This window comes from Grampus griseus (assembly GCF_964374135.1).
Source record: "Grampus griseus genome assembly, chromosome: 10".
Taxonomy (NCBI): domain Eukaryota; kingdom Metazoa; phylum Chordata; class Mammalia; order Artiodactyla; family Delphinidae; genus Grampus; species Grampus griseus.
The window spans coordinates 75,793,419-75,805,453 of record NC_139004.1 but is presented as its reverse complement, the minus strand read 5'-3'; the positions used below and the strand labels follow the sequence as shown (position 1 = coordinate 75,805,453).

The window sequence follows — 12,035 nt, the reverse complement described above, 5'->3', positions numbered from 1 at the left end:
GTTTAATGATGAGGACAAATATCTGCCTAAAATGGCATTTCAGATCAATTTCCATGCGACATGAGTAAGCTAAAAGTAAATGTGAAACCCTTTAATATCAAAAGTGGTAAATCCTTGCAATTCATGTCTCTTGCTCCTAGATCTCATGCTGAAATATTTTATGAATTGTCACAAACAGGAATTTCTTCAGGATCAGTTTTCTGGGATTCTATAATCATGTTTGTGAAGAATTTAGACGATTCTTTAGCTAACACAAGAAACCTTCTATAATCTAAATTTAAGAACTGATAAATAAGCCAGTGTATGTAATTGCTCATAGCCTTTAACTTCAAAATTTCTACCTTGCAGAGAGAAAGGAAGTTTCAGAAGCTTACCTAAATAAAACAGAAATTCTTCATATTGGAGAATGTGAATTTAAATTATTTTATTTTTCCAGTAATGTATTACTCTTACATGTACTAAGAGTTCAGTGGAATTGTTATTATTTAACATCTTTATTGGAGTATAATTGCTTTACAACGTTGTGTTAGTTTCTGCCGTATAACAAAGTGAATCAGCTGTTTGCATACGCATATCCCTATATCCCCTCCCTCTTGCGTCTCCCTCCCACCCTCCTTATCCCACCCCTCTAGGTGGTTGCAAAGCACCGAACTGATCTCCCTGTGCTATGCAGCTGATTCCCACTAGCTATCTATTTTACATTTGATAGTGTATATATGTCAATGTTACTCTCTCACTTCGTCCCAGCTTATCCTTCCCCCTCCCTGTGTCCTCAAGTCCATTCTCTGCTTTTGTGCCTTTATTTCTGTCCTGCCCCTAGGTTCATCAGAACCATTTTTTTTTTTTTTAGATTCCATATATATGTGTTAGCATACATTATTTGTTTTTCTCTTTCTGACTTACTTCACTCTGTATGACAGACTCTAGGTCCATCCACCTCACTACAAATAACTCAATTTTGTTTCCTTTTATGGCTGAGTAATATTCTATTGTATATATGTGCCACATCTTCTTTATCCATTCATCTGTCAATGGATGCATAGGTTGCTTCCTTGTCCTGACTATTGTAAATAGTGCTGCAACGAATATTGTGGTACATGACGCTTTCTGAATTATGGTTTTCTCAGGGTATATGCCCAGTAGTGGGATTGCTGGGTCATATGATAGTTCTATTTTTAGTTTCTTAAGGAACCTCCATGCTGTTCTCCATAGTGACTGTATCAATTTACATTCCCACCAACAGTGCAAGAGGGTTCCCTTTTCTCCACACCCTCTCCAGCATTTATTGTTTGTAGATTTTTTGATGATGGCCATTCGGACTGGTGTGAGGTGACACCTCATTGTGGTTTTGATTTGCATTTCTCTAATGATTCGTGATGTTGAGCATCTTTTCATGTGTTTGTTGGCAATCTGTATATCTTCTTTGGAGAAATGTCTCTTTAGGTGTTCTGTCCATTTTTGGATTGGGTTGTTTGTTTTTTTGATATTGAGGTATGTGAGCTGCTTGTATATTTTGGAGATTAATCCTTTGTCCGATGATTCATTTGCAAATATTTTCTCCCATTATGAGGGTTATCTTTTCGTCTTGTTTATGGTTTCCTTTGCTGTGCAAAAGCTTTGAAGTTTCATTAGGTCCCATTTGTTTATTTTTGTTTTTATTTCCATTTCTCTAGCAGGTGGGTCAAAGAGGATCTTGCTGTGATTTATGTCACAGAGTGTTCTGCCTATGTTTTCCTCTAAGAGTTTGATAGTGTCTGGCCTTACATTTAGGTCTTTAATCCATTTTGAGTTTATTTTTGTGTATGGTGTTAGGAAGTGTTCTCATTTCATTCCTTTACATGTAGCTGTCCAGTTTACCCAGCACCACTTATTGAAGAGGCTCTCTTTTCTCCATTGTATACTCTTGCCTTCTTTATCAAAGATAAGGTGACCATAAGTGCATGGGTTTATCCTTGGGCTTTCTATCCTGTTCCATTGATCTATATTTCTATTTTTGTGCCAGTACCATACTGTCTTGATTACTATAGCTTTGTAGTACAGTCTGAAGTATAGGAGCCTGATTCCTCCAGCTCCGTTTTTCTTTCTCAAGATTGCTTTGGCTATTTAGGGTCCTTTGTGTTTGCATACAAATTGTGAAATTTTCTGTCCTAGTTCTGTGAAAAATGCCATTGGTATTTTGTTAGGGATTGCATTGAATCTGTAGATTGCTTTGGGTAGTACAGTCATTTTCACAATGTTGAGTATTCCAATCCAAGAACATGGTATATCTCTCCACCTGTATCATCTTTAATTTCTTTCATCAGTGTCTTATAGTTTTCTGCATACAGGTCTTTAGTCTCCTTTGGTAGGTTTATTCCTAGGTATTTTATTCTTTTTGGTGCAGTGGTAAATGGGAGTGTTTCCTTAATTTCTCTTTCAGATTTTTCATCATTAGTGTATAGGAATGCAAGAGATTTCTGTGCATTAATTTGGATCTTGCTACTCTGCCAAATTCATTGATTAGCCCTAGTAGTTTTCTGGTAGCATCATTAGGATTCTTTATGTATAGTATCACATCATCTGCAAACAGTGTCAGTTTTACTTCTTCTTTTCCGATTTAGATTCCTTTTATTTCTTTTTCTTCTTTGATTGCTGTGGCTAAAACTTCCAAAACTATGTTGAATAATAGTGGTGAGAGTGAGCAACTTTGTCTTCTTCCTGATCTTAGAGGAAAGGGTTTCAGTTTTTCACCATTGAGAATGATGTGGGCTGTGGGTTTGTCATATATGTATGGCCTTTATTATGTTGAGGTCGGTTCCCTCTATGTCTACTTTCTGGAGAGTTTTTATCATAAATGGATGTTGAATTTTGTCGAAAGCTTTTTCTGCATCTATTGAGATGATCATATGGTTTTTATCCTTTAGTTTGTTAATATGGTGTATCACATTGATTGATTTGCGTATATTGAAGAATCCTTGCATTGCTGGGGTAACGATTAAGAGGTAATGATCCCCTTGATCGTTGTGTATGATCCTTTTAATGTGCTGTTGGGTTCTGTTTGCTAGTATTTTGTTGAGGAGTTTTGCGTCTATGTTCATCAGAGATATTGGCCTGTAGTTTTCTCTTTTTGTGACACATTTGTCTGGTTTTGGTATCAGGGCGATGGTGGCCTCGTAGAATGAGTTTGGGAGTGTTCCTCCCTCTGCTATATTTTGGAAGAGTTTGAGAAGGATAGTTGTTAGCTCTTCTCTAAGTGTTTGATAGAATTCGCCTGTGGAGCCATCTGGTCCTGCCTTTTGTTTGTTGCAAGACTTTTGATCACCATCTCAATTTCAGTGCTTGTGATTGGTCTGTTTATATTTTCTATTTCTTCCTGGTTCAGTCTCGGAAGGTTGTGCTTTTCTAAGAATTTGTCCATTTCTTCCAGCTTGTCCTTTTTATTGGCATATAGTTGCTTGTAGGAATCTCTTATGATCCTTTGTATTTCTGCAGTGTCAGTTGTTACTTCTTTTGCACTTCTAATTCTGTTGATTTGAGTGTTCTCCCTTGTTTTCTTGATGACTTGGCTAATGGTTTAAAAATTTTGTTTATCTTCTCAATGAACCAGCTTTTAGATTTATTGATCTTTGTCATTGTTTCCTTCCTTTCTTTTTCATTTATTTCTGGTCTGATCTTTATGATTTCTTTCCTTCCGCTAACTTTGTTTTTTGTTGTTGTTGTTGTTCATCTTTCTCTTATTGCTTTAGGTTTAAGGTTAGGTTCTGTATTTGAGATGTTTCTTGTTTCTTGAGGTAGGATTGTATTGCTATAAACTTCCCTCTTAGAACTGCTTTTGCTGTATCCCATGGGTTTTGGGTCATCGGGTTTTCATTGTCATTTGTTTCTAGGTATTTTTTGATTTCCTCTTTGATTTCTTCAGTGATCTCTTGGTTATTTAGTACTGTATTGTTTAGCTTTCATGTGTTTGTATTTTTTAGATTTTTTTCCTGTAATTGATATCTAGTCTCATAGCATTGTGGTTGGAAGAGATACTTGGTACGATTTCAATTTTCTTAAATTCACCAGTGCTTGATATGTGACCTAAGATATGGTCTGTCCTGGAGAATGTTCCATGAGCACTTGAGAAGAAAGTGTATTCTGTTGTTTTTGGATGGAATGGCCTATAAATATAAATTAAGTCCATCTTGTTTGATGTGTCATTTAAAGCTTGTGTTTCCTTATTTATTTTCATTTTGGATTATCTGTCCATTGGTGAAAGTGGGGTGTTAAAGTCCCCTACTATGATTGTGTTACTGTCGATTTCCCCTTTTATGACTGTTAGCATTTGCCTTATGTATTGAGGTGCTCCTATTTTGGGTGCATAAATATTTACAATTGTTATATCTTCTTCTTGGATTGATCCCTTGATCATTATGTAGTGTCCTTCTTTTTGTCTTGTAATAGTCTTTATTTTAAAGTCCATTTTGTCTGATATGAGAATTGCTACTCTAACTTTTTTTTGATTTGCATTTGCATGGAATATGTTTTTCCATCCCCTCACTTTCAGTATGTATGTGTCCCAGATCTGAAGTGGGTCTCTTGCAGACAGCATATATATGGGTCTTGTTTTTGTATCCATTCAGCCAGTCTGTGTCTTTTGGTTGGAGCATTTAATCCATTAACATTTAAGGTAATTATCGATATGTATGGTCCTATTACCATTTTCTTAATTGTTTTGGGTTTGTTTTTGTAGGTCTTTTCCTTCTCTCGTGTTTCTTGCGTAGAGACATTCCTTTAGTATTTTTGTAAAGCTGGTTTGGTGGTGCTGAATTCTCTTAACTTTTGCTTGTCTGTAAAAGTTTTAATTTCTACTTTGAATCTGAATGAGATCCTTGCTGGGTAGAGTAATCTTGGTTGTAGGTTTTTCCCTTTCATCACTTTAAATATGTCCTGCCACTCCCTTCTGGCTTGCAGAGTTTCTGCTGAAAGATCAGCTGGTAACCTTATGGGAATTCCCTTGTATGTTATTTGTTGCTTTTCCCTTGCTGCTTTTAATATTTTTTCTTTGTATTTAATTTTTGATAGTTTGAATAATATGTGTCTTGGCATGCTTCTCTTTGGGTTTATCCTGTATGGTACTCTCTGTGCTTCCTGGGCTAGATTGACTATTTCCTTTCCCACGTTACGGAAGTTTTCAACTATAATCTCTTCAAATATTTTCTCAGACCCTTTCCTTTTCTCTTCTTCTTCTGGGACCCCTATAATTCCAATGTTGGTGCATTTAGTGTTGCCCCAGAGGTCTCTGAGACTGTCCTCAATTCTTTTCATTCTTTTTTCTTTATTCTGCTCCCTGGCAGTTATTTCCACCATTTTATCTTCCAGCTCACTTATCCTTTCTTCTGCCTCAGTTATTCTGGTATTGATTCCTTCTAGAGTTTTTTTAATTTCAGTAATTGTGTTGTTCATCACTGTTTGTTTGCTCTTTAGTTCTTCTAGATCCTTGTTAAATATTTCTTGCATTTTCTCCATTCTGTTTCTGAGATTTTGGATCATCTTTACTATCATTACTTTGAATTCTTTTTCATGTAGGTTGCCTATTTCATCTTCATTTATTTGGTCTTGTAGGTTTTTACCTTGTTTCCTCGTCTGTAACATATTTTATTGTCATTTCTTTTTTTATTTTGATGTGTGGTTCTGTATTCCTGTGTTACTGGTTTTTTGAACTGAGAAATTCAGTACTGGAGTTTGCAGGCAGTTGGATAGAACCGGGTGTTGGTGCTGAGATGAGGACCTCTTGGAGGCCTCACTCTAATTAATATTCCCTGGGGTCTGAGGTTCTCTGTTAGTCCAGCAGTTTGGGTTTGGAGCTCCCACCACAGGAGCTCAGGCCCAATCTCCGGCCTGGGAACCAACATCCTGCAAGCTTCATGGCGCTGTAAAAACAACAAAGAAAGAAAGAAAAAAGGGAACAGTGTAATATTAAAGAAGGAAAAACAAAATAAAATTAGAAAGATAAAAAATACATTAGGAAAAATAAAACTATAATTGAAATAACTTTAACAAGGTAAAATAAAACCACAACAGAGAAAATAAAGTGGGGGGGGGGACAAGCCAAAAGGAGAGAATAATAAGAAAGTCTAAAGAATAAAGTAAAATTCAAAAAATAAAAGATTTACTAGGAAAAATAAAAATATAAAAGACTCAACAACAATGAGTCAACAAGGTAAAACAGAACTCCAATCTAATAGAGGAGAAAAGAAACTAAAAGTCTTGGCTATGGCAGTGGAGTTTAGGTGGGGGTGGAACTGAGGCAGGGGTGGGGTTTAGGGTGGGGTGACCTATGCGGGTGGGGGGGGGTTACGTTCGAGCATTGGCAGGAACCTAGGCTCAGGACCCACTAGCCAGAAAAGGCCCTGGGGGCGGGGCCTTGGCAGGGTTACCTTCAAGCATGGGGTGGGGCCTCTGCTTAGGACCTGTGCTGAAGGGGAGAGGCAGCACTAGGAAGGAGGGCCTCTGGAGTGTGGGGTTCTGGAGTTTGGAGTTAGGGCCCTGAGGAAGGGTGTGTGGGTGGGTTTTAGGCCCAGTGCATTGGAGGGGTTCTCCGAGTGTAGAGGTAGGGCCCTGGGTGGGGGTGTAGGGGCGGGGCTTGGGTTATGCCCAGCAGCAAGGAGACTCTGAGGGCAGAGGATTATGCCTGGGAGTCCAGCCGGCTCCCCAGTGCCTAAGTGGACAGGGAGAGCACTGGCCATGTTCCCTTCTGTTCCTTTGCACCCCTCCCCACCAACTCCCCCAGGGTTTCCCCCATGTCTGCTGGACCCCTAACCGTGAGTGGGTCCTGCTGGGTGTAGGAACTCCTTCCCTCTGCAAGCCACCCCTCAGGGGTGCCGTCCCAGATGTCTGGCTGTTACTTTTGCTCCCCGTTTCCTCCCTCCCACTGTCTCAGGATCCGCATGGCTGGAGGGGGCCTCAGTGGGCAGAGGATTAGGCCTGGGATCTCACCATGTTCCTAGGGGCCCAAGTGGGCAGGGGAAACCTGGCCACTCTCTGTTTTGATCCTCTGCCCTCCCATTGGTTCCCCAATATCCCCCTTCGGGCATGGGATCCCTTCCCCTCCCTCAGCTGTCCCTCAGGGGCGCCAGTCCTGACCTGCCTCCACTTCTCCTCCCCCTTCACTCCCCCCATGCCCCATGTCCTGCCTGGTTGCTGGGGGTTCCTCCCATCCCCTTAGGTATCCATGGACCCCCACTGGTGCCTGGTAGGTGTCCTAGTTGTGCGAAGACGCGAATTCTGTGTCCTCCTAGTACGCCATCTTGACTCCACCCCCACTTCAGTGGAATCATTGAGATTATATTTTTCCCAACTTTTACTTTCTGTTAAACAGAACTATCAGCTCCCTATATTATTTAACTCTCCTTATATAATTCTGCTACAGTGAGAAATATTCAAATAGATCTTACATCCAATTAATTGTATTATATGCAATTAAACTGGTGATATAAGAAATATCAGAAAGAACTTTAGATATATCTCTTACAGTATTCGCAGTACTGAAGGTAAGCTTGTGGTCTTGGGACAAGTTATTGTTCAGACATTTCACAGTGTTTTCCTTGACCATTAGAACAAAATATCAAACTTCACACCCCCACTACCTCTCCCTACCCCCTCCTCCATCCCAGTCATTTGGTCCAGATTGACCAAGGAGCAGGTAAACACAGATGCCGTATAGCTATGCATGATACTTAAGTAAACTTTAGTTTCTTCATCTGTAAAGTGGGATGATAATAGTACTTCTTACATAGGGTTGTTGAGTCAAATAAATGATTGAATGCACATAAAGCACTTTGTAAGAGCTTAGTAATGTTAGACATTATTATTAGTAGTAGGTCTAAAATAATAGCCTGAATGAAAAATGTGGACTAATTTTGGATCAGTTGAATTCAATATTTTCATTTTGATGCAAATTTAAGACCACTCCAAATCTGATAAATTTAGTCATTTGTTTTCCTTATACTTTTTTTTGTCATCAATTGTAGGAACACTCTGTCATTGTCTTAGTCTCTTTGTGCTGTTATAACAAAAATACCATGGGTGGCTTGAACAGCAGAAATTTATTTCTTTTAGTTCTAGAGGCTGGGAACTCCAAGATCAAGACGCTGGCAGATTCATTGTCTGGTGAGAGCCTTTTTCCTGGTTCATAGCCCATCTTGTCACTGTGTCCTTGCATGATGGAAGGGGCAAGAGAGTTCTTGGGGTCTCTTTTATAAGAGCATTAATCCCATTATGTGATCTAATCACCTACCAGAGGCCCCACCTTCTAATACCATCACAATGGAGTTAGGATTTCAACATATGAATTTAGGGAGGGACACAAACATTCAGTCTGTGGTGGTCAAGAAGTGTATTAATAGTGTAGACATTTTTTATAATAGTTGAAGATATGCCTGGAGATACTGTGTTTCAGGTGATATGATTATATTAGAACATTGGGACTTGATGTTAATTACCATCTCTTTCTAGTTCCAAGGTGCCACTTGGGTAGATAAAGCTTCTTGCAGTTTAAAAGATTGTTAATATAAATTTTCTTCACTTATACCTATTAGGGTAGGTCTAGGACATCACCTTGTCATAGAGTTCCCTGTCTAGAAAGGAGATCTTCACACTCATTTCATTATTTCCTAAAGTGTATGAGTAACCACACTGACTGTGAAGAAGGTACCCAAATGTTACCTTTTCCTATTTTTCCCAAGGATTATGTTAATTCTGTGTCCTAATGTTGATTTGTTGATCAGAAGTTTCAACAGAACATATACCTTCCTTAATAACACCAAAAGGGAAATTAGTTGATTATTAATCTTGGATATATAGAATATTTAAAAATTTATACTCCATTCTCAGATGATAATAAGAGGAGTCCTTGCTAATGCGACTGTTGGGAATCACCTTTTGGGTAGGTGGATTTGAGAGCTGTGTGGGGATGAGGGGGAATAGGCACTACTGTAATTCATACGTGGTATCTATATAATAACTCTATTGTATTAATTTGATCTATATTATAGGTACATGATTCTATAGCAAACATTTTAAAACAATTTTATTGACTTTCACCAAAGCAAGAATTTAATTACCATTCTGCCAATTGGTCAAATTTGTACGACTCCTCTTAAAACCAGATTTTCTGTAGATAGACGAGGAAAGCACTTTAGCATTTCAGAGAAGAAAGCACAAAAATAGAACTCAGTTGACTCTGAGAATACATAAGAAAGCAAACCAGAGCACACCGTGTGGCTTTCTGACACCGAATAAAAGTCATGCCTCTACCCCTGTTGTTCTTTCCTTCCCATGTCAGTGTCAGTCTTTGTTTTGAAGAAGACACAATGGGATCCTGTCTATTACTTCTTAAGCTGGGTCAGAGTTTGTGTTTTGTCTGATTGGCTGCCTCCTCACTCTTCAGGAGGCCCAATAAGATATAGTAAATACTATCAGTGAGTGAAATTGCTGAGGGAGGAAACACACTTATTGTGCAGTATTTGTTGGGAGTTTCAGGAATAATAGAGTTTAGAATAAGACCATGTAAAATATTGAGTAGCTGTATCAGACTGTGGCATTTGTTTACTGGTGGGTTAGCTACCAGTTTTCTGCAAAAAATAGTCCAAATTAGATTATTTTAGTAATTATTATTTAACATGTGCTAAGTGCCCACAGCATGTTGGTCCCTTCCTATGATATCAGAATGCACTGTGGAAGGAACTGAACTTGCTGTTGATTTAATTAATCTCTCAAGTTAATTGCCAGTATGGGCCACATTTCTTTCATGAGTAAAATTGGAGTGTGAGAAAAGGTAATGTCCCTCCCTCATTAAGCTGTCCATGTTAGATTTACACGGCAACAGTGAGGTGCATTCAGGCTTAGTTTTGATAGCTTTCATTACTGACAGCACAGAGTAAGTGGTGATCCGTCCTTCTATTATTGGATTCAACTCAATAGGTATGGCACAAACACCATCATCTCTATCAGGGAGGTTTCAAAGAGCTGTTTGTAGTTTGATGCTCGGCTTGTCGTATTTTTTCCCTCCACTAGCCCCAGACTCCTTTTGTTCTCCCAATGAGTGGGGAATTGCAATGCAGGACACCACCTGACATCTGCCAAGAAGGGCAGCCCTTGCCAACTGCCACATTCCCCAGAGTAGGAATCAGTTAGTGACTCCTGTCAGTGAGGTGAGTTTGTAGATCTTAGGAACTTCCCTTCACACAGTTACATAATGGCATGTGACATTCTCCCCCCAGCACCAACTTGGGCTTGTAAAGCTCTGTAGACAGGGACTTTAAAAATGGCTGAGATGTTGTTGCTTACCTGCCCAAACTGGAAGACCAATTATGTGCCTGTCTTTTCATCAGTGTTTGCTTCTACGGAGTCTTAGGTTGGGTTCCTGGTCTTCAGACAGGGATTGGTGTGCAGGTGATTTATTAAGGGAGAGCTCTTGGGAGAAACCAGGAGGGGAGTGAGAGTATTAGGATAGGGCAGGGGAAGAAGCTACCAAGGATGTGGTTTCCGATAAGATTAGCCGGATCGCATGAGGCGCTCTGGAGCATGAATCGTACCACAAGGGCAGTCCTGCCTTGAGACAGAGCGCTCCCCTTTCCACTAGTCAGTCATTAGCTATGGGCCCTGGGTAGGGGGTGGCTATGGTGGTACATCTCCCAGGCACCTCTGGGTGAAGGGGCTCTTTCGCTCAAGGGCGGTCCTTTGGAGAAGATTGGCAGCAACACCCGTAAGAAGGAATGGGCTACCAAATTGGTAAAATGGATCCCAAAACCCAAACAGGATCTGGGTGAAGCATCAGCGACTTCTGCTAAGTGTAGAGAACACATTCTGTAGTGGGATAGGGTATTTGCATGCACACGGGAATACAGTTCCCTTCAAGTTACAAAATTCTGTGGCAGAGTCAGAGTGCATTGTAATTTTATTCTCTGATTCAGTCTTTAATAAGAGACCTTGGTCTGATAGAGAGATGAAAATCACATAGTACTTTCTTCTTAGCTTTATGGGAAATGAAGTTGTAGTTATCAAGTAGACTTTCACCTCAGAAAAAGAATATGACAAAACAAATATCCCTCCACAGATTTTTACTAATATATTGTTAATGCCTATAAAGGTAATTAAATATGACAGACGAAAAAACCATTATACTCACATGCCAAAGAGGAAGTGGGGTATGCTAAGTGCCTGTGTGCTACAAAATACAGCCTCTTGTTACATCAAACGACAGGGCCTAACTTTCTGATGTAAACACATTATTGCAAATGTCAGTGCACAGACGGCAAAGATGATTACTAAAGAAATAGCAAAAGCAATAAAATATAGACAAACAACCTTTCATTGACTAAGTTATAATTCAAACTTGTTATCACTATGGATGAACCATTTCATATAGAGACTTAATTTTTCGTTGATAGGCTTTTTTAATAAGACAGCAAGATGAAAGAAGCAACATTTGATGTTAAATATTAAGTACCTTAATGGAAATAATAAAACTTTTATATCTTAAACTGCAGAGGATACATTCTGAGGTTCATATCTCCCTTCCTCTCTTCTTTCCTATCAAAAATATCAATAGCTTACTATAACAAATCAAATTATGAAACTTTCCACTATGTAGGTTTCTGAATTTAGCCATGTGTATATTTTATAAGTAGATATTTTCTGGAGGATGAAATAAAGACTTTATTCACTCTGTATTTCATGTATTTTTTACTAAAGCTTCAACTTTGCTAAGTTACTCCTGAAAGATTCAATCTAAAGAGGAAAGTTTTGGTATATATTTTGTTTAAAAATGCATGTGTTTCTTTGAATGCAATCAGTTGTAGAAAAAAATTAGGAATTTTTTTCTCCAGTAAGTTGGTGTTTCTTTGGTGGCTTCTTTTGATTTTTCGTACAATTTTTTACATCAGAAAGGATATTTTGTACACAAAAAATTGGTAATGGCACATAGCATAAATACAAAGTGTCATGAGTTACCCCTAAAATATTTATAGCCTTGGGTTCCTGAAAAATGTTGAATTTCATGAAGAACTTTGTTT

General features: G+C 38.8%; 1 protein-coding gene across 5 annotated transcripts in view; it reads left to right on the top strand.

The window, feature by feature from the left end:
• Nucleotides 1-12,035, top strand: part of FHIT (fragile histidine triad diadenosine triphosphatase) — a 1,455,268-nt gene that overhangs the window by 231,817 nt on the left and 1,211,416 nt on the right. The window contains exon 4 of one of the 5 annotated variants that reach the window (XM_082663607.1): nucleotides 8,080-8,130. The exons of 3 other annotated variants lie outside the window; for them this stretch is intronic. The gene's annotated coding sequence lies outside the window, so the exon portion shown is untranslated. Of the gene's footprint in view, nucleotides 1-8,077; nucleotides 8,131-12,035 lie in introns of those variants that run through there. One more of the 5 variants, XM_082663606.1, reaches the window with a different exon arrangement.